This window comes from Triturus cristatus, chromosome 7 (assembly GCF_964204655.1).
Source record: "Triturus cristatus chromosome 7, aTriCri1.1, whole genome shotgun sequence".
In the NCBI taxonomy this organism is placed as follows: domain Eukaryota; kingdom Metazoa; phylum Chordata; class Amphibia; order Caudata; family Salamandridae; genus Triturus; species Triturus cristatus.
The window spans coordinates 253,302,816-253,326,847 of NC_140590.1; the positions used below are offsets into that span (position 1 = coordinate 253,302,816).

General features: G+C 49.8%; 1 protein-coding gene across 1 annotated transcript in view; it reads left to right on the forward strand.

Annotated features, from left to right (window-relative positions):
• The window catches only part of C7H19orf81 (chromosome 7 C19orf81 homolog), a 565,104-nt gene that overhangs the window by 394,300 nt on the left and 146,772 nt on the right, over positions 1–24,032 (forward strand). The gene's annotated exons all lie outside the window — the stretch shown is intronic.

Genomic DNA, 24,032 nt, shown 5'->3' on the forward strand with positions numbered 1-24,032 from the left:
CGGTAAGGAATCTACAACTAACATATGTCTCTCACAGATACATTGTTACCAAAGGTAAGTAACTTGTTCATCTGAACGAGACAGTTAGTTGTAGATTCCTTACCTTGGAATAGATACCCTAGTAAATCATCCCCAGAGGAGGGGCTGCAAACCAAGTTCAGACGAGAAACTCTTGGCGAACTGAACGGGCAAAGTAGCCGTCCCTCCAGACTTGGCTGTCCAGGCAGTAATGTCTAGTAAACGTGTGCAGAAATGCCCACTTGGCATGCCGGGCAGCATCTCCTAAAACTGCAAGCGAGCGTTATTTTATACTCCCCCCCCATACTCCATTGGAGTGGTGCCTCTGGATGCCTCCATGTTCTCACAGGGGGGTTCCCCGGGCTTTGAACGCGCTTAACATTAATACAATTGGTGATATGTTTTCTGAAGGTACAGTTAAGACGTGGGGTGAGGTGGAGACGGAGGACCGACACTACACAACGCTGAACAGATTCCAGTTTTATAGGCTGAGGCAATCATTAAAAGAGAACTTGGTAGTGACCTTGCAGAGCCGCCGGAAGTGGCTTCCCTCACATACTTTATTAGATCTGCCTCTCCGACTCGAATGGTCTCTAAGCTTTACAAAGAGGCGCAGGGTTACCGGGCTAACCACTACATGAAGGCTAGATTGGCGTGGCAGGCAGATCTGGGCATAGAAATAGATGATGTGACGTGGAAATACTGCTGTGAAAGCACGAAACGTATCTCTCTTAATGGCCGGCACAGGCTAACCTATTTTAAATTTCTAAATAGAGTGTACTACACACCCAAGAGGTTGCACAGATATGGGTTGAGAGATTCCGCTGCATGCGAGCGCTGTGGTAATAGTGAGGGAGATTTTTTCCACTTAGCCTGGCTATGCCAAGAGATAGCCGCCTTCTGGGCCCAGATATTCAAGTCCCTGGGGGACATTACGGATACACCACTAGCTCCTGACCCTATGATAGCCGTGTTGTGGTTTTCCAAGCACCTTCCCAAGGCTCTCAGAAGGTTGTTTGACAAGGGGCTGCTGATTGCTCGGCGCAGCGTTGCTGTTTGCTGGTCCCGACGTCCGACTCCCACTATTGCCAGTTGGTCAAAGGATAAGTTATATTGTTGCACTCAGACAGAGAATTATAGTGAACTTCTTCCCCCGCATAATCGTCCTAAAAACTTTTGGGAATTGTATAGTAAGTACCAGGCTAGGAGAGATAATGATGTAGGCTGTGCTGACTCCTCTACTCAACCGTAAGATGGGGCAGACCAGGCTGGATGCCTGGGAATGATGTCTGCACTCACTGCATATTGTGTAGTGTTTAACCCTGTAAAGATGTGGTTTTGTGGCGCAAGCTCACTGTCTTGGTGAATATGGTGATGATGATGCTCTTGGGTACTATACATACTTTCTCTTTTTTGCAGGTCATGATGCTGCGGACAGTATATTGCAGTTTCACCGTACAACACTGCTTATGCCATGATTAGATTTCAATGTGTGTTGTTATATGATGCTACATTTGTAACTTCTGCAATGGGCCTCTGCGCTCTGTGTTTTTTTTTTCCTTTATAGTTTTGCAAAACTTTCAATAAAGTTTTAAACAAAAAAAAAGAAATGCCCACTGTGCAGCCTGGCAGATATCAAGGAGTGGGACTCCACGTGCCAAGGCAGTGGTTGCTGTCGTAGCCCTAGTAGATAGAGCACGCAACCCCACTGGAGGGTCCTTCTTCGCTAAAGCAGAGCAGCTCTTTATGCAAAGGACAACCCATCGAGAGACAGTACATTTTTGAACAGCCCTGATTTTCTTGGCACCCACATATCCAATAAAGAGTTGATCATCCACCCAGAAATCTTTGGTGCAGTCAAGGTAGAATGACAGCGCACATTTAGGGTCCAGCCGGTGGAGTCTCTGCTCCTCCTTGGAAGAGTGCAAGGTGGGAAAAAGGTGGGCAAAGTGATAGATTGTCCTATATGAAATGGTGTAACCACTTTAGGAAGAAACAAAGGCTTTGTTCTAAGCACCTTTTTGTCCAGGTGCACATAGAAGAAGGGGAGCTTGGTAGACAGAGCTTGAAGCTTACTCACATTGCGAGCAGAGGTGATGGCCACAAAGAAGGCAGTTTTGAGAGTAAGGAGCCTGAGAGGACAGTTATGGGGAGGCTCGAAGGGAGCACACATAAGATATGTGAGGGCAAGATTCAAATCCCACTGGGGCATTATAAAAGGAGATGGAGGAAATAGGTGAGTAATGCCCTTAAAGAATCTATGAGCAATCGAAGACTTGAATAAGGATGGCTGATCTGGCTGAGATAGCAGCAAGATAACCTTTGAGAGTGCCCAGAGCAGAGCCCTGCTGGGCCAAAGAAAGAATATAAAAAAGGACCTCTGAAAGAGGGGCAGATAGGGGATCCTCAGTCTTCGCTGTGCACCATACCACAAACTTATTCCATCTACAGGTGTATCCTGATTTAGTGGAGGGATGCCTGGCAGCCAAGATGACATTACAGACTTCGGTCGGAAGGTCAAAAGCTGTCAACTGTCGCCATGCAATCTCCATGCAAGGAGGTGGAGACTGGACAGGTTTGGGTGAAAAACCGTCACCTGCTGTTGCGACAGAAGTTCCTCCCGAAGGGGCAGTCTGATTGGAGAATCGATGGCCATGCTTAGGAGTGCAGGTTACAAGACTCTCCGTGCCCAGTCTGGAGCCACAAGATCTTCTTGAGCAGTCGGGGCAGAACTGGTACAGGCGGAAAGGCATACAGGAGGCTGCTGTTCCACTCGCGACTAAAAGCGTCGCAGAGCAAGTGCCGCCTTTGAAACTCCAACTCGCAATACTGCTGACATCTCTTTGATGGCAAACAGATCTAGCCAAAGCTATCCCCACCGCAGAAAGAGACCTTTCACCACCTCCGAATGAAGACGCCATTTGTGATCGATCAAGCACCAGCGCCTGAGTTCGTCCGCCCTGGCATTCGGAAAACCTGATGTTTCAGCCATGTCCAGAGGTGAAGAGCCTCCTGAAAGAGGGTCCACGACCCCACCCCGCCCTGTTTGTTGCAGTACCACATGGCAGTGCTCTTGTCTGTGAACACCTGCACCACTTTCTCTTTGAGAGAGGAAAGGAATGCCTTCAGTGCCATTTGGATCGCCCGGTGCCCCAGCAGGTTGATATGGAGTCCGTACTCCGCCGTAGACCAGATGCCTCTGATATCCGCCTCTCCCAGATGGCCGCCCCATCCCAAGAGTAACTCATCTGTCACCACTGTTAGCTCTGGTTGGGGAAGGGAGAGGGAACTGCCTCTGACCATAGCTTGGTTTGTTAGCCACCACTGGAGTTGTTGTGCAGTTCCTTTTAGGATCTTAACATAGTTGGAAAGATTCCCCTGAGGCTGCGTCCACAGGAACTTCAGGTCCCACTGCAGAGCCCTCATATGCAATCTGGCATGATCCACCAGCAGGATGCAGGAGGCCACGAGGCCCAGCAGCCTCAGAGTCATTCTCACTGACATCCGGGATAGAGGCTGAAACATCAGTATCATAGCCCGAATATTCTGGACTCGCTGCTCAGAAGGATAGGCCCAAAACTGCACTGTGTCCAGATCAGCTCTGATGAAATTGAGTGTTATAGAGGGAGCCAGGTGTGACTTTGGCATGTTTATAGTAAACCCCAGCGAGTGCAGGAGGTCCACCGTAGTCTGGAGGTGGGAGACAGCCTGGGGCGAGCCCGCCTTCAACAGCCAGTTGTCGAGATAGGGGAAGACTGGAACCCTTAATCTGCGCAGATGAGCTTTGACAACTGCCATCACCTTTGTGAATACCCGAGGGGTACTGGTAAGGCCAAAGGAGAGCATGGTGTACTGAAAGTGCTCATGTCCCACCATGAACCATAGATAATGTCTGTGGGCTGGCAAGACGGGAATATGCCAGCATACAGTCTCAGGGGTCGAGGGCAGACAGGACCTGAGCCAATGTGAGCATTTTGAACTTCTCCTTCCAGAGGAATTGGTTGAGGGGATCTGGATGTCTAGAATAGGACGCAGGCCTTTGTCCTTCTTGGGCACCAGAAAGTAGCAGGAATAGGAACCACAACCTACTTCTGGTGCAGGTACCCTCTTTATAGCTCCCTTCTCTATAGCTCCCTTGGCCAAAAGAGCTGAGACTTCCTGACGGAGAAGCGCCAAATGATCCTCCGACATGCAATTGAAAGACGGTAGCATTGAGGGAGGGGTAGTCTCAAAGGGGAGGGAGTAGCCTCTTCGGACGATTTGCAAAACTCACCTGTCTGATGTGATGGATTGCCAGTGGAGGAGGTGATGGAGAATCCTGCCTCCAACTGGCCATTGAAGGCCCCGAAATGTCAGACTAGGAAGGTTTGGAGGCTGCGGCAGGGGGAAAAGGGTGGACTCGCCTGCCTGCTGGCTCTCAGGCCAGCAAGGCCACTGGGTCCGTCAGCCACACAGAGGCTGGGCAACTTGCATGAACCGGTGGCTAGACTCGGCCAGATATGGTTGGGTGCCTCTTCAGTAGCCATGAAAGGCACAAAAAACAGACTTGAGTGGGCAAGAAGGTGCAGTGAGGCCCAAAGATCTGTCCGTAGTCCTAGAATCTTTAAAGCGTTCCATTGCAGAGTCTGTTTTGTTGCCAAAAAGACAATGGCCATCAAAAGGCTTGTCCATCAATGTTGACTGGACATCCTTGAACAGCCAGATTTGCTCAAGCAGGCGTAGCGCCTAAGGGCGATTGACGTGTCAATCGTTCTGCCCAGTGAGTCGTGGTATCCAGTCCACATCTGATGGCAAATTTGGCTGCGTCTCTCCCATCCGCCACTGCCTGGGAGAGATTGGTCCGTGCCTTCTCTGGGCACTGAGGCAGCACCTGCTCGACTGTATCCTAGATAGTATGGGAGTAGGGGCCCAAGAGGCATGCGCTATTCACCGACCGCAGTGCCAAGCTGGAGTAAGAGAACATACACTTCCCAACATGTTCCAGCTTCTTGGATGCCTAGCTGGAGGGGCAGAAGGGAATGGGCCTTTTGAAGTACAGGCTTGGACCACCAAGCTCTCAGTGGAAGTGTGTTGAGTCAGGAACACTGAGTCGGGGTTTGGCGGTGGCAGCAGGCAATTGTCCTCTCCACAAGGGCCCCTGTGCTGGGCTTGGATCAGGTGCCCAGGAGAATGTCAGTGAGGGCCTCAGTAAATGGTAATTGGGGTTCAGAAATGGAAGCTGCAGGCTGAAGCACCTCACTCAGGAGGTTAGTCCTGACTGCCACCGAAGGGAGCTTAAGGCCCAAAACCTCGGACACCCTTCTCCACACCACAGCAAAGGACGCTCCCTCCTCCGTAGCCACAGTAGGGGGAGAAATGAAACCAGTGTCTGGAGAACTGTCCAGACAACTGGCATCACCCAGGTCCTCTCGCCAGTCCAGTTCTTCTAGCTGGTCAGTTAAAGGGTCCCCTCCCAGTCCTCATCACCACCCTCTGTTCGTAGGAAAACCAGGGATGAATTGGGGAACAAAATTACCCTCCGGCGTCGGTTCTGACATCGTTCCGGCACCGGGTCCAACTCGGGGATGAGGATGGGGATGGCGTCGGCCAGGGGCGTCGGAATCGGTGCCGGGGAAGGTAGAGTAAGATTGACCTACATCGATCCTGATCCAGGCCTGGATCCGCCGGGGCCCTCTGCCGCCGGGGCCAGGGCCGGTGCCGTGGGTATCGAAGGCCCAGGACCCCCGACCTGCTCCATGGGGCCTGAAGACACGCCTGTAGAGTCGGACTGCTCAAAAACTAAGTGTAAGGCCTCGTAAAACTGTCTAAGTTAAGCAGGGGATGCTCCAGCTCCCAGAAATGGGGGGAGGCGCAGAGTTGTCCCTGAATCAGGCACCCGAGATGGAGCGTTTGAGCGACGAGGATCTGAATCCAGCATCGCGTCAGCCGAACGACGGGGAGAAGGTTAAGAGTGCTTGTGCTTCTTCGCCTTCTTCTTGTGTTTGGACTTACCGATGACCTCGACGATTTGAAGTTCAACAAGGAGTGGGGGCTCCGTGAACGGCCTCGAGACCTTCCTCTCGAACAAGACCGGTAACGACGCGGAGCCGACTACCGTGCTTCCAGCAACTTTCTGGACCGCTCCTGCAAAGTCTTCAGGTTCATGGCCCGGCAGTTGGAGCATGACTTCAGGTCGTGGGGCGCTCCAGACTCCATAAGCACACAAGGTGTGGTTCTGTCACAGACATCATCTTGTGACAGGTGCTGCAAGGCTTGAAGCCGGTCCAACGTAGGGACATCATCCCTCATGCCAGGAGTCAGACTCGAAAAAGACGTTGACAAAAAGGTGAAAAAGGCTAGCCAAAAAAATTGGTAAGGGTTAGCTCTCTCCGGATCTGTGCTAGGTTGGCGCGGAAAAATAAAGAACTGACATTAGCACACAGGGGGCAGCGTCTAAGTAGGCACCACAACGTCATCACAGCGACCACGACGCTGACTACGGACATGGAGTCGACCGACGCCACCTACTAGTTTCAGGGGTACTGATAAAGAAAAATCTTCGGATCCAGACTGACGCCTGGGAGAAATTTCTAAGGTAAAGAATCTTCAACAACCTGTGTCTCTTTCAGATACGGGAGACTCAGTTGTCATGGATCGAGGCCCACAAACTCAAACAAATCAGGGCACAAACAGTGATCAGGGCATCAGAATCTGAGGACCATACTGACATTTATAGTTCCACAACTTTAACCTATAGAAAGTTTAGTGAAGCAATACTCATTCACAAAACACTACATGTACAATTACAAAAAACATGGTACAATCAACAGGGTCGCCTTTGTGCTTGTCAGACTAACACTCTAAAGTCACACCTTCGTATTTGGCTCTGTTTATGCTCTCAACACTGTGAAATCAGACTTTTTTGTTTAGTTGAACTTAGTATTAGCTGAAATTAGCAATCAAAAGGCGAGGATACGGAACTACTTAATTCGCTCAGACTCTCGAAACAACAATTCTTAGAGATCTTACGTCATACCACTCTCTTATTTAACCCTGGAGACTTCAACATCCTGAGGGCAGAGATATACTTTCCCAACATGCCTACACTCCACTGATAATAGAATTGACTACTTCTTAATGAATACTGATTCATTCCCTAACATCACTAGATGTTAAATATTGGGAAGCTCCATTTTGGATCACATCCCAGTTACTTTACAATTAGACCTACAAGTTATAGAGCCTAGAGATAAAAGCTTGAAAGATGGATACAGTGAGATATAGATTATCAAAGGGAAAAAAGAAACTACTTTCAGGAATATCTGGACCTAAATGAGAAATTGAAACTGAAAACTGAGAATCCTTATGCTCAACAGCATATACTGTATGGCACCAACTAATGTCAACCTAAAAATTCTGACAATTAAAAAGTAGAAACCTTAACAAAATCTTGAAAATACAACCTAAAAAAGCTAGAAAAAAAGAAAAAGGCAAAATTACAAACATAATGAAAAAGCCAAAGGCTTCTTCCCCTACAATTGAAACAGAGGGATGCATCCATTCCAGCGATCTATAGCAAACATAAAACATTACTTACGTGTCCCAGAGAGACTACCAAGGAATTTGCCTCCTCTTATTCCACAGTAGCAATGCTCCAGACATCCTTTTTATCACAAAGACCTGGGTCAACCCTCATCGGCACCCGACATCGCCACATCCTCCAATGCGAGCACTTTTAATGCTGGAAATAAACAGGCCAATGATTAATTCTCTTCTTGAGGTATAAGATGTAACTAAAGGTTGCAGATATCTAGGGCGTTTACTGATGAGGATTTTATGACAGTAGCACATTGTTTTGAAGGATACCCTTTCTTTCAAGGGAAGTCAGTGCAACTTTGCAAAAGCGGGGGCTGTAGGAAAGCATCTGGGCAGGTTTAGCAGCAGCCATGCTGCTGCATTCTGCACACACTGAAGTCTCATAAGTCATGACTGAGAGACCGCCACAAATAAAACATTGTAATAATTCAGTCAGGACATGACCAGAGACTGGACCACTGTCTTCTTGGCTGCCTCTGGCAGAAAACCAAGGATTTATGTCAAGGTTTTTAGGATCCCGAAGCATTCTCCCACTAGGCTGGAGATTTGGCTGTCAAATGATAGTGTGGAGTCAAACCAGATACCTAGATCTTTAACTTTGGGTTTGGGCACAAGTAGAGGGCCAAGAGAATCAGGCCACCAGGCCGATGACCAAATCGAAGGCTGCTTGCCAATGATGAGGACTTCAGTCTTCCCAGCATTTAGCTTGAGACAGTTGAGGCTCATCCACTCAGCCACCTCCACCAGGCAAAATTTAAGCAGAACCACGGTATTCACCTCAGTGACCTCAACTTTCACCTGGAAGACCGTAATGACCCCTGCTCTACAGCACTCATTGAAAGCTTGAGCAACATTAGACTCGCCAAGCTCGTCCCAGAACCATCACATTCTGCAGAACACACCCTGGACTCTATCTTTACCATAAGTAATAGCATCAAATACAACTCCACATCATCGCTCACACGGACCGACCACTTCATCATCCACTTCCAAAGCAAACACACCTCAAGTTAACATCCCTACCAGGTCGAGCATTGCAAGCTGCAGCTGGGGCAAAATCACAGAAGGAGACTGTCTAAGCAGCTTCAGCACGGATCAACCTAGCCCCACAGACAACCTTGTCAACAAATGCAACACATGTATTGTGAACTGCACAGACTTCCTCCTCGCACCCTTCAAACCCGACAAGCATAGTAGTACACACTAGCAGGCCAACTGGTAGACAGAACACCTCAGAGACACCAAACAACACTAAACAGCTGGTAAGGAAATGGAGAACTAGCCACGACACTACTAACAGAACTACCTACAAGACTTCACTCAGACTCTATTGCCAGCAAATCAGACGCCAAGAAAAAATCACTAGTGAACCGCATCGAAGGAAGCTTTAACGGCTGTAAGGAGATCTTCTGTATCACTGATGATATCCCCTTGCCCTCAGTCACTGTCAGCAACATCACTGCCTCCCAAGAAGTCTGCGACAAACTTTCCAACTTCTTCAACAGCAAAATCGCAACTATCAACAGCAACTTTGCACTCCAACCCACCCCAGAGAACTCATTGCTAACCTATATACCAGCAACCAAGGCAACACCTGACCGAATAGACAACCCTCAACAGAAACACAAAGGGGCATATTATCAAGCACGGCGTTAAAATTATCACAGATTTAGCGACAGAAAACTGCCACTAAAGCGGCGATAATGGGCTTGACAATATGCCCGTGAGAATTCCAATAGAAGCCCATGTTGACACAAGAACATGGGCTTCTATTGGAATTCTCAAGGGCATATTATCAAGTCCATTATCGCCGCTTTAGTGGCAGTTTTCTGCTGCTAAAGCGGCGATAATTTTAACGCCGTGCTTGATGATATGCCCTCACAGCGGCAATCATGCAGACCATCCACTCAGGGTACCCAGCAGACCTATGCCGCCACTACATCTACAACGTGGGAGCATCACCAATCAGCACCACATTGACCCAAATCAACACCTCCATCATGTCCGTCACTTTCCCGGATGAATGGAAACCTGCAAAAATTCATGCTCTCCTCAAGAAGCCTACAGCTGACCCGAATCAAATCAGCAACTTCTGACCAATCTCCTTGCTCACCTATCCAGTCAAAGTGATTAGGAAGGCCATCGGCAAGCAACTTGCAACCCAGCTCGCTCTTCACCATCTTCCCGACCACACTCAATCAGGATTCAGAAAGAACTACAGCCCCGAAACAGCACCCATCATGACCCCGACAACATTTGAATCATTCTGTACCGAGGAGAAACAGCAGCCCTCATCCTGCTTAGCCTCTCCGCACCTTCAACAATGTTTCCCATAACACCCTCATCAGAAGACTCTACGAGATTGGCATATAAGGGTCCTCTCTCAAATGGATCTGCTCCTTCCTCAAGGAAAAAACACAAAGGGTCAGACTGCCACCCTTCAAATCAGAGACCGTGAAACTGATATAAGGAGTCCCACAGGGATCGTCCCTGAGCCCCACCCTTTTCAATATATACATGACAGCGTTCGCCAACATCATCCGATCACGAAACATCAATGTCATCTTCTACGCCGGTGACACCTAACTCGTCCTCACCCTGATGGACAAGACAGCCACCACCAGAACCAACTTCACCAACTGTATGACCATGGTAGTAGGCTGGATGTGAACCAACTGGCTGACACTCAACTCTTACAAGATGGAAGTACTGCTCTTAAGCAACAAGACCTCCCCATGGGACTCCACCTGGTGGCCATCGGAGCAAGGACCAACACTCACACCCACAGACCAGGCAAGAAATTCAGGGATCATCCAAGTTGACAAGCTGAACATAACTGCTGATGTCAACGCTGTGTGACCTCCTACTTCCACATCTTATGCATGCTGTAAAAGATCTTCAACTGGTTGCCTCAGAACACCAGATGGAGCGTCAGGCAAGCACCTATCACCAGCAAGCTGGACTACAGCAACACTCTATGCTGGAATCTTCCAACAACTCCTACACAGACACCAGACCAGAAAGAACACTGCCACAAGCCTTATACTCGACCCCCTATGCCAGACCCAAAAATCACTACACCCCAGAAAGCTTCACTGGCTCCCCATTCACAAGCGAAGCCAATTCAAACCTCTCACTTACACATATAAAGCCCTACACAACACAGGACCAGAATACCTGAACAGCTGCATACTCTTTTACCAACCCACCAGACACCTACTCTCTGCCTCACTCTCACTCGCACACATTTCCCTGATCCAAAAAAACAAAACTGGAGCTCACTCATTCTCCTTTACCAACCCACCAGACACCTACTCTCTGCCTCACTCTCACTTGCACACATTTCCCTGATCCATAAAAGCAAAACTGGAGCTCACTCATTCTCCTACATCACCCCAAAGACATGGAACGACTTCCCTCAGCACGTCCGAGCCTCCGCCTCACTTCTTGAGTTGCGAAAGAAGCTGAAGACTTGGCTCTTTGTATAACACCCTGGGGTACCCTCTCAAGTAATTAGTTTGCTAAACAAATCAATGTATACCTCAGAAAACACACCAAAAGCAGTTGCAAAAAGGCCTTCATGGACCAGATTCTGATTCTGAGCCATACAGCTAATTTCAGGGTAGAGCTTGACAGCAAAATTAAGGATGAGGAGATTGCAGCAATTTAAGCAATGCCAGTGGAAAAGCTTCTGGAGAGAATGGATTCCCTTGCAATTGTATTAAAAATGGGCATTTATTCAGTATGGGTGGGCAGAACTCGCAGAGTTTCACCATAAAAAGTGAGTGAGATTCCGCTGAGTTCCACGAGAGAGCAGAATTCGCAACGTTGTGCTGCTCGTGCTGATTTTTAGCACTGGGAGCTGCTTCCACGCTGTAAAATCAGCGCAAAGGGCACCACGTGGCGCGCCAGAGGGCACTGCTTCTCAAGTAGATTTTCTATTCAAGCGGCAGCTTTCTCAGCGTGAATGGTCACGATCCGCTGCAAATGCTCATGTTGAGAAATCTCCTCGAGATGCGTTCTAGCATCTGAAAATCCACTAGAGGACAAAAATTATTTTGCACGCTCACCAACTTAACGTTGGTTAACCATGTGCAAGAAAAAACACAATCAATCAACGATTAGGGACAGTGGGCTTTTGGAAAGGTCCAACGTACGTGCCCTGATATACTACAAGAAATGAGTACGAAGTTTCCCAGTAGGTCACAGAACACAGTAAGAGAGTTTATGTGATATCACGTTGATAGGTTGTCCTCCAAGGAGGAGGGAATTCCTCCTTTCGGAACTAGGGTCCTCACACACCCAGCAAGCTAGCTGTCATGCTTCATCATATGGGCCTGCTCCTCGTCGGGTCGGTGCTGCAATACCCGACGGGCACCCATAAAGGGGCTCTTTACCAGAGATCTTTTGTTCCTTGCCGTTTAGGTGCCGTGGGTGTGAGGGGCCTAGTACGTGTAGATGTAATGGTGGCTGTACAAGATAAAACAGGGGAGGGAATCCTCTAAATAAACTTTATTCTGGAAGGATCCCAGCCTGGTTAAAATAAGGATTAGGAGAGGCGACTATCTGGCTATAATGTGTAAAAAAAAAAAGCGCTCTACTCCTAGATGGTCAACATGTTTCTCGTCTATTAGTCAAGAATGATCTGTGCCGATTCCTCAGGACCAAATGGAAAGAAAACAATATACAACTAATGGTGAGGTGAAAAACTACCTACCACTCAGTGGTCCTACGGGGACTGTACCCGCAGGTTTAGAGGCCAACCTGTGAAAGAGACAAATATATTTGAAAACATAATACATTAGTTAGGCATTTGTGATCACACATAAGTTCACTCCATGACTCTAGACCTATATGCTGATCAGAAGTGACCCAAACAATACGTAGTGATACCTGTAGTTATCACTCATAACAATTATAGGTATGTAGTGCTATTAAGGGGGTAATTTTAGCACACCTGTGACTCTCAATAAGAACAACAGTGTTGATTAGGCTGTGACAACGATGGTGATCAGTTATCTAAACCTCACCTAAAGTTTGTAAGAATGCGCCTCATCAGTTATAGCCGGATACTAGACACATGTAGTATTGTGTCTACAAATGAATAAAGATAAAGGAAGGGCAGTGATTAGCTGGTATGTTTGAAAACTGCTTGTCGAAGAATCTCGAAACCCAGTCAGTCAATTACAAAACAGTGGCGCTGGGTAGGGCAAGGCGGTACGTAAGATAGAACGTCCTTCCTCCTCGTATTATTAAATGACCCCTGCTTCTCTAAGCCTGGAGTTATGGGAGGAGATCGTATAGTACTACAGACTCCCGGGAGACCCAGCATGGTCATATAACGGAGCTGCAGAACAGACGAGAATCCCCAAGAACCCAGTGGAGTATGCAAATGGTTTAACTCAATCGCGGTAGGAAATGAGTAGTTCTTAACACAACCTGAACAGCACTTGATTCCACAACCGCTTACCTCCGCTGTTTACTAAAGACTGGGGGAGATTGACAAAGCATCTTCAATACTCACCTGCTCCAAATAAAAGCCCAGTGGTAGACCTACCCCGCACTGCTGCAACTGGGATGGTAATGTCCTTCGGTGTGGGCTCGCTCTTATACCTGCCGCAGCTGCAGGCATGGACGGGGCGGGAAGCCAGTTGGTTTCAGCTGTGGAGGAGTGTGTCATGTGACGGTCTTGTCAGAACGGCCGAAAAGCTAATGAATTATGTCAGCCAGGATGTTCATTATTGTGATATTAGAGCATTAAATCGATATGGCTTGACGTGTGTCATGGTCAAGAGTGGGGCAAAAAACTCCCAGATATATGAATGCTATGACAAATATAATCATACACCATAGAAGTCCGAGGCATGTGACTGGGCTTGTAATGATAGTTTGTTATTATAATCTTTCAATAATTAGGTCTCATGGCCTAAGGTGCATGTATATATATATCTCGATTTAAGCCAACCATCGGTTTGAAAATAAGATGTTGACGTGTGTTCAAGGATGAGGCAGTCATTTGTTGGAATAGATATCTGAAAGAGACACGTTAGTGATAGATTCCTTACCTTAGAATATCCCCAGGCGTCAGACTGGATCCGGAAAGTTTTTTGTAGCAGTACCTCTGCACGTCAGTAGGTCGCGTCGTGCAGCTCCGCGTCCGTCACTGGCGTTGTAAGCGCCGAGATGACATCACGGAGACTACTTAGACACGACCCATGCGCGCTGACGTCAGTTCTTTCTTTTTCTGCGCCAGCAAGCGCAGATCCGGATAGAGCACGTACCTTAGTCACTTTTTGACTACTCTTTTGAGACTTTTGTCTCCCCTTTTTCTCTTGGTGCACATAGAAATGCCTGGATTTAGGTCCTGTGGGGCCTGCCGTCGCAATATGTCGGTGGCGGACCCCCATGATGTTTGCCTCTACTGCCTAGAGACCGACCGCGACTCCCGGGCCTGCCGGGATTGTCGGGCCATGACCCCGAAGGCCTTGAGGGAGCGGCACTGGAAGCCGCTGGAGGTCCGGCACCCGTCCCAACACTGCTCCAGGTCCAGGGACCATTCCCGGGACCGCTCGCGGGGCCTCAGCCGTCGCTCCTCGGGCTCCAAGTCTTCGCCCTTGGATTCCGGTAAGCGACGACATAAAAAGAAGTCGAAGAAGCGTGTTCGCTCTCCGACGTCCCCCCGTCGGTCTTCGGACGTGGACGAGGGGGACAGGGGTTCTGCCCCTGAGACTGCCTTGGGGCCTGGGAGTCCCGCGGCCTACCCAGGTCCGTCGGCGACTCCCAAACAGGTGCAAGAGTTTCCGTGTCCAGATCCTGTTGGCCCGTCAGCGCCGCCGGAGGATCCAGCTTCGGTGCCACAGGATCCTACGCCGTTGGCTCTGGCCCCGGTGCCACGAGGTCCGGCGCTGCCGGCTCCAGCCCCAGCGCCGCCCTCTGCTCTGCCTCCGGCGCCGCAGTGGGTGCTGTTCGTTCTGCCCTTGCCACAGTTCCAGGACCATTTCGTTCCTGCCTGGGATCCGTATTGGGACACGGCGAAGGCCCGACCCCGGCCGGCGCCGTTCACGGTGCCGTTTCCGACGCCGTTTGTCCCTTCTCCAGCTTTACCGCCGCAGCCGGTTCCTCCTGCTACGGTGGTGGAGGAGGACTAGGAGGGGACCGAGGACCCTCTTGCCCGTCAGTGTGACTCCGAGCAGGACTGGGTGGATGATCTGGAGGATGCCGGCAACCTCGATGTCTCTTCTGACCCGAGGTTTGCCTCTCCCCACCTACAATGGAGGAGGTGCTTCCTACCCGATGGTGCTCTGTCGGGCTGCTGAGGTCCTACACCTCGATCTTCCTATGGTGGCCCTCAAAACTAACCTCCTCACCGAGGTGCTCCAGACGGCGTCTACTTCGTAAGAGGCACTGCTTTCCTTCAATGACGCCCTCACCAACGTCGTGTTGGGCACTTGGTCGCAACCGGTCACGGGGGCCCCTGTAGATAAGAATGTCACCAGGCGTCACCGCTCGGCATCTGGTGACCCCGCGTTTCTGACCACTCATCCCACGCCTGAGAGTCTGGTCAGCCAGGCCTTGACGTCGCAGAGTGCTTTTCCCACGGCTCCGCCGGATAAGGATTCTAAGAAGCTGGAACAGTTCGGTAAGCGGTTGTCCTCTTCGGCCAGCTTGGGGCTGCGGTCGGTGAACACCGCCTGCTTATTGGGCCGCTATTCCCACGTGATGTGGGATACCATTGCTCAGGTGTTGCCTCAGTGTCCTGAGGAGGTCCAGGCTGTACTTTCCCAGGCGGTTGCTGAGGGTAAGGATGCGGCTAAGTTTGTCATTCGGTGTGGTTTGGAAACCGCTGATTCGTTGGGCAGGGCGATTTCTATGACTGTGGTGCTGCGTCGCCACGCCTGGTTGCGATCTACTGGGTTCTCGCCTGATGTCCAGAGCTCGCTCATGGATATGCCCTTTGATGGCACTCACCTGTTTGGCGATAAGGCCGACAGTGCTCTTGAGCGTTAAAGACTCACGGGCCGCGGCCAAGTCCTTGGGTCTTTACGCGAAGACCCCAGCCACTCCTGGTTTTCGTTCCTTTCGTGGCCAAGGCAGGGGCGCCCAGGCATGTTCCTTCAGCAAGCCTGTGCAGAACCAGCCTCAGCCTGGCCGCGGACGTGACTTTTGCAGGGGCGGGTCTGGGAATCAGCATGGGGGCAGTCCACCACCGCCCCCGCTGCTTCTACCTCCAAACCTTCCTAATCCGAGCTTTGGGGAGCAACCCACGCCGGTGGGTGGCAGGATCCGCCACCACCTCCCCCACGGTAAACGACCAAAATATAGAATCCAAAATATAGACAGGACAGAATATCGACTCCAAAATATAGATAGCACAGAATATCGAATTACCAAAATATAGATAGGACAGAATATCGAAATTGGGGTATGAAATATCGATTTCCATAATATCGAATTACAAATATAGATTTCCATAATATCGTTTTTTTTGTGTGTGTTATGTATGGTAGTATATGTGTTAAAATTATGTATTATTTTTGTAATATATGTTTAATTTTCTTAAAGTAATGAATGTTATGTAATTTAATTTTTGCGTAATTTAATTCCTTAGCGGGTTGTGGGTTTATAGGGGAAAAGGGTGGGAAGTAATTTAATTATAGTAAATTAAATCTTAATTTTTATTTATATGTATTGATAATTAAGTGATTGATAATTAATTATTAATTGTTAATTAATTTTTTGTAATTGGTAATTCATTGTTATTAATTGATTAATTGATAATTATGTTAATTGTATTTTTTATTATTAGGAGCGGGTTGTGGGTTTATAGGGGAATTGGGTGGGAAGTAATGTAATTGTAATAAAGTAAATATTAATTTGTATTTATGTGCATTGATAATTAATTGATAATTAATTATTAATTGATAATTATTTTTTATTAATTGATAATTAATTTTTATTATTTGATAATTAATTTTTATTATTTGATTAATTGATAATGTTAATTGTATTTTTTATTATTGGGAGTGGGTTGTGGGTTTATAGGGGAATTGGGTGGGAAGTTAAAATTAATTTTTATTTATATGTATTGATAATTATTGATAATTAATTATTAATTGGTGATTAATGTTTATTAATTGGTAATAAAAAAAATACAATGGTAATTAATTTTTATTAATTGGTAATTATTTTTAATTAATTTTTTATTGGTATTGATAATTAATTTAATCTTATTTTAATATTAAATCATTACTTTCCCTACTGTTGCACTCTCAGGAGTGGGAATAGTAATTTTTACCCTCCCGCTATCCAACGCTTTCCCTACTGTTGCACTCACTGGAGTGGGAATAGTAATTTTTACCCTCCCGCTATCCAACGCTTTCCCTACTGTTGCACTCTTTGGAGTGGGAATAGTAATTTTTACCCTCCCGCTATCCAACGCTTTCCCTACTGTCGCACTCACTGGAGTGGGAATAGTAATTTTTACGCTCTCACTATCCAACAAAATCTCTACTTTTTTTTACATTACATTTATTATTTTTACATTTTAAGCTTTTTCATATTATTTTAAGTACATTTATTTAATTATTTTTAATACATTTAAAAAATTCGATATTTTAGCTAACTATATTTTAACATTCTATATTTTAGAATCAATATTTTAGTACTTACCTGTTTGTAGATAGGGATTCTATATTCTGTACTTCGATATTTTTGAGGCGATATTTTGGGCATTCTATATTATGTCCCTCGATATTTAGTCACTGAACCCTCCCCCACTGGTGCGATATCACTTCGGACAAGTGGGTGTTGCAAATCATCCGCAGAGGTTACGCTCTTCCCTTTCAGTCCTCCCCTCCAGCCATGCCACCTCGGTGCCACCGCATGTCTGGGGATTACTTGGTACTTCTCCAGCAGGAAGTCACGGGCCTCTGGCCAAGGGGTCATCGAGTGCGTTCCCGGGCCAGAAGTAGGGAGTGGTTGTTATTCCCACTACTTTCTGGTCCCCAAGAAGGACAAAGGAGGCCTGCACCCCTTGTTGGACCTCCGGAACGTCAATCGCTTCCTCTGTAAGAAGTTCAAAATGCGGACTCTGGCTCAGGTCCTGGCTGCCCTCGACCCTGGAGACTGGATGGTAGCATTGGACTTGCAGGATGCATATTTTCACATCCCCTTCCTGCTGGCCCACTGACGTTACCTGCGGTTCATGGTAGGCCAGGAGCATTTTCAGTTTGCCGTGCTCCCCTTCGGCCTTACCAGCGCCCCTCAGGTGTTCACAAAAGGTGATGGCGGTGGTCGCAGCTCACCTGCGCAGGTCGGGAGTGTCAGTCTTCCCTTACCTCGATGACTGGTTGTTGAAGGCAGGCTCGCCCCAGGCAGTCGTCAACCACCTTCAGACTACTGCCGACCTCCTGAATTTACTGGGGTTCTCCATCAACGTGCCAAAGTCGCAACTGAGTCCTTCTCAGAAACTCCCCTTCATCGGAGAGGTTCTGGATTCAACGCTGTTTCAGGTTTATCCTCCCGAGCAGCGAGTCCGGGATATTCAGGCTATGATTCTGATCTTTCAGCCTGTGTCCCAGGTTTCAGTCAGGATGACCCTGATGGCCTCCTGCATCCTGCTGATGACACATGCCAGATGGCATATGCGGGCTCTGCAGTGGGACCTGAAGCTCCAGTGGGCGCAGCATCAGGACAACCTTTCCGATTATGTCCAGATCTCGGAGGGCACTGCATGGCAATTGTGGTGGTGGCACATGAATCGCGATTGGGTCAATGGCAGATCCCTCTCCCTTTCCCAACCGGAGCACACAGTGGTGATGGATTCGTCCCTCCTGGGATGGGGAGGCCACTTGGGAGAGGCGGAGATCAGAGGCCTCTGGTCTCTGGCGGAGTCCTGGCTCCATATCAACCTTTTGGAGCTGCGGGCGATCCGACTTGCACTGAAGGCATTCCTTCCCTCTGTCTGGGGAAGTGTGATGCAGGTGTTCACGAACAACACCACCGCCATGTGGTATTGCAACAAACAGGGAGGGGTGGGGTCCTGGACCCTATGTCAGGAGCCTCTGTGCCTCTGGACATGGCTGGAACATCAAGGCATTTCCCTGGTGGTTCAACACCTGGCAGGTTCTCTGAACGCCAGGGCGGGCGATCTCAGCCGCTGGTGCTTGATGGATCACGAATGGCGTCTGAACTCAGACGTGGTGCAAGGCCTCTTTCTGCAGTGGGGAGAGCTTTGGTTAGATCTATTCGCCACCGAAGAGAACTCGCATTGTCATCAGTTCTGCGCGTTGGAATTTCCAAGGCGGCACTCGCTCAGCTACGCTTTTCGTCGCGAGTGGAGTTGTGGTCTATTGTATGCCTATACCACTTCTGCCCAGAGTGCTGAAGAAGATTTAGTGCGACAGGGCCCAAGTCATCCTTGTGGCTTTGGATTGGGCACGAAGATACTGGTATCCCGAGCTACTCAGCATGATGATCGATCCCCCATCTGCCTCTTCGGGAGGATCTTCTGTCGCAGCGGCAGGGGACAGTCCTCCACCCGAACCTGTCCAGCCTCGACCTCCATGCGTGGAGATTGAGCGGTGACAGTTGACAGCTTTCGATCTTCCTCCCGAAGTCTGTGATGTCATTCTGGCAGCCAGGCGTTCCTCCACTAAAACGGTATACGCCTGCAGGTGGAACAAGTTTGTGGCATGGTGCACAGCGAAGGCTGTGGATTCCCTTTCTGCCCCATTTTCTGAAGTTCTTCTGTTCCTTCTTTCTTTGGCCCAGCAGGGCTCTGCTCTGGGCACTATCAAAGGTTATCTTTCGGCCATCTCTGCCTTTTTGCGGCTTCCAGATCAACCTTCTGTCTTGAAGTCCCCGGTTGTTAACTGTTTCCTTAAAGGCATTACGCACATGTTTCCTCCCGTGCCGTTCATCATGCCTCAATGGGACTTGAATCTCGTTTTGACCTACCTGATGTGCGCTCCTTTCGAGCCCCTTCATACCTGTCCTTTGCGTCTTCTTACTCTTAAGATGGCTTTCCTGGTCTTTATCACCTCTGCCAGAAGAGTGAGTGAGCTCCAGGCTCTTTCTTCCAAACCTCCTTTCCTTTCTGTTCATCCGGACAAGGTGGTGTTAAGGACCCGTCCTTCTTTTTTGCCAAAGTTGGTCACGCCCTTCTGCATCGGGCATACCATCACTTTGCCTACCTTCTTTCCACCTCCGCATCCTTCGAGGAAGGAAGAGAGGCTCCACCGTCTGGACCCAAAACGTGTGCTCGCTTTCTATCTCAAGCGTACACAGTAGTTCCGGGGGTTCCATGATGGAATATCGTTAACATAAATATCGTCAGAAATAAATATCGTCACTAAAATATCGCTTACATTAATATCGTCATCCTATACTTAAACAAGGATTCACACAAATATCGATTTTTTTTATCGACAACCCTAATATCGTTCACACTAATATCGACAACATAAATATCGACTACTACATGATCGACTTTATTTTAAATAACATGACCTTAGACATATATTTCGACTACACTAACATCGACGACCTATCTGCTTATAGAAATATACAAAAAATATCGTCTTTTTATTACCAACTCGATATGCACTATTCTTTTATTTTACACACTTTTTTTAACTATTTTACTTTACAAAACTATTCACACATATAATTATTTAACGGTTTTCTAATTCAAAATAACGTTCTCGACCAATGATTTTGAAATTTCACTAATTGAACCAATCAAAAGCTACCATTAATTAACTCACTAATATAAAAACAATTATACACTTGGGTGCCTATCACGATCCGGCAAAAACCGGGTACGAACCGTCGGACGGAGCATAATCTCCGCCCGACGCGTACCCGGTCGACAATTTTTACAAACAAGGAATTACGATTCGCACGGGTACACCATTACCGTACGATTCGTAAAAAAGCCCGACCGAACAAAAAACACCTACCAATGCGATCCGGGAAAGCGCCGACCTGACGTCGGGACGCTCGCAGCCAGCCATTCACGACCCAGGAATCACGATTCGCACCGACGTCACCCCGCACGGTGAATATTTTGCGGCAGCCAAAAACTGCCGGGAAATCAGGACGATGCGAACAAGGACCACCAGTACGCGACGGACAGACGACGACGCGAACAAGGAGGACCAGTACGCGACGGACAGACATGGACCCGAACCTACGAGTCATCCCTGCCCTCATAGCAGTACACCTCCTCTACAGGTTACGACGCAGACGCCGCAGAAGGTCAGAATAACTAAGGGAGGGGGGAAAGTGGGGTGGGGTGGGGGTGGCACGACCAGGGCAGGCCACAAAACAACCACATAAGTCACATACCACACATGGCCTGGACATACCTGACTCCCATGCCCTGGTCAAAACGAGGGGGTGGGGGCGTGTCCTGATAAGCCAGCGACCGCCACAACGGAAGTCCATCACCACGCGAACCGGCAACACAACCAGACAGGTACGTCCCGTACCCACGCCTGAAGAGCGTGGGTACCAGTCGGACCACGCCCACACACGTCACCCCAACAATGGCGGGACGGATCGCACCCACGTGGCAAAGGCCTGGGTACGGGCCGCACAAACATCACATAGCGTGGGGACGGATATGTACGGACCCTACCCCCACCCCGTATGCAAGGAGCGTACCCCCCAGCCCAACAGTGCAAGTACGACCCGTACCCCCACCCGCGTATGCATGGAGCGTACCCCCACCCCAACAGTGTAAGTTTGACCCGTACCCTCACCCGCGTATGCATGCAGCGTACCCCCCATGCCAACAGTGTAAGTACGACTCGAACCCCCACCCACGAATGCAAGGAGCGTACCCCCCAGCCCAACAGTGTAAGTACGACCCGTACCCCCACCCGCAAATGCAAGGAGCGTACCCCCCAGCCCAACAGTGTAAGTACGACCCGTACCCCCACCCGCGAATGCAAGGAGCGTACCCCCCAGCCCAACAGTGTAAGTACGACCCGTACCCCCACCCACGAATGCAAGGAGCGTACCCCCCAGCCCAACAGTGTAAGTACGACCCGTACCCCCACCCACGAATGCAAGGAGCGTACCCCCCAGCCCAACAGTGTAAGTACGACCCGTACCCCCACCCGCGTATGCAAGGAGCGTACCCCCCAGCCCAACAGTGTAAGTACGACCCGTACCCCCACCCGCGTATGCATGGAGCATACCCCCACCCCAACAGTGTAAGTTCGACCCGTACCCTCACCCGCGTATGCATGCAGCGTACCCCCCATGCCAACAGTGTAAGTACGACTCGAACCCCCACCCACGAATGCAAGGAGCGTACCCCCCAGCCCAACAGTGTAAGTACGACCCGTATCCCCACCCACGAATGCAAGGAGCGTACCCCCCAGCCCAACAGTGTAAGTACGACCCGTACCCCCACCCGCAAATGCAAGGAGCGTACCCCCCAGCCCAACAGTGTAAGTACGACCCGTACCCCCACCCGCGAATGCAAGGAGCGTACCCCCCAGCCCAACAGTGTAAGTACGACCCGTACCCCCACCCACGAATGCAAGGAGCGTACCCCCCAGCCCAACAGTGTAAGTACGACCCGTACCCCCACCCGCGTATGCAAGGAGCGTACCCCCCAGCCCAACAGTGTAAGTACGACCCGTACCCCCACCCGCGTATGCATGGAGCGTACCCCCACCCCAACAGTGTAAGTTCGACCCGTACCCTCACCCGCGTATGCATGCAGCGTACCCCCCATGCCAACAGTGTAAGTACGACTCGAACCCCCACCCACGAATGCAAGGAGCGTACCCCCAGCCCAACAGTGTAAGTACGACCCGTACCCCCACCCGCGGACGTACGGAGCGTACCCCCACCCCAACAGTGTAAGTTCGACCCGTACCCCCACCCGCAAATGCAAGGAGCGTACCCCCCAGCCCAACAGTGTAAGTACGACCCGTACCCCCACCCGCGAATGCAAGGAGCGTACCCCCCATGCCAACAGTGTCAGTACGACCCGTACCCCCACCCGCGGACGTACGGAGCGTACCCCCACCCCAACAGTGTAAGTTCGACCCGTACCCCCACCCGCAAATGCAAGGAGCGTACCCCCCAGCCCAACAGTGTAAGTACGACCCGTACCCCCACCCGCGAATGCAAGGAGCGTACCCCCCAGCCCAACAGTGTAAGTACGACCCGCACCCACACCCGCGGACGTACGGAGCGTACCCCCACCACACCAGTGTCAGTAGACTCGTACCCTCACCTCGAATGCATTGTGCGTACCCCCACCGTGTATGTGCCAAGCGCACATATCCTGAAATCGGAGGTGTGTGTGCAGAGTCCACCCAGCAGTGCCCTGAGACAGGAGGGGTGGGTGTGGAGTCCTCCCAGCAGTGCCCTGAGACAGGAGGGGTGGGTGTGGAGTCCTCCCAGCAGTGCCCTGAGACAGGAGGGGTGGGTGTGGAGTCCTCCCAGCAGTGCCCTGAGACAGGAGGGGTGGGTGTGGAGTCCTCCCAGCAGTGCCCTGAGACAGGAGGGGTGGGTGTGGAGTCCTCCCAGCAGTGCCCTGAGACAGGAGGGGTGGGTGTGGAGTCCTCCCAGCAGTGCCCTGAGACAGGAGGGGTGGGTGCAGAGTCCTCCCAGCAGTGCCCTGAGACAGGAGGGGTGGGTGCCCATCACTCCCAGCAGTGCCCTGATACAGGAGGGGTGTAACACATGTGTGTGAGGCCAGAATTATCCACATGCATACTGGCTACAAGGGAACATGTCCCCATGAACTCATGTCAACAGACTCCACACACAAGTACAGTGATCACCAAGGATGCCACGATTGTCGCAGGTGGAGACATGGCCCTGCATGCATGGCCAAAGTAGAAGGGCTCCGTCACACACACAGCTCATGTAGACACAGCTCTGCGCTAAACATTGGGAACACCCTGCAGGGAAGAAAGCTGGGTACACAGAGGAAGGAATACACCCTGGGACAAGTGCACCATGCAGTAACTGCTTACATGAACAAAGAAAGTTAGCCAACACCTTGTGATGGCACACAGATCACAGGGTCCCACCAATGAGCAGTACACTACTACACATCCCACACACCCAAACCCTTACACACCACCCAAAACCATGTAGCAGCCCCACCAACACCAATACCAGCATAGCAGTAGTGTGATAATGAAAACAAAATTAAGCTTTATTCAGCATGAGCACAATGTCCGTGGATCGCAGGCAGTCCAATCTTCACAAAGCCCATAGGGCAGTCAATGATTCTCAGCTGGATGGGGGACACAGTGGGATGCGTGTCCCCTACATTGCCTGCACAGTCAAATGGCATCGTCTTCCACACTGGTGAGGGCATCAGGGGGGGGGGAAGCAACAGGCACCGCAGGGACATCAGGGCAAAGGGGCGGCGTTGTGGGTGCAGGGATGGAGGACTCCAC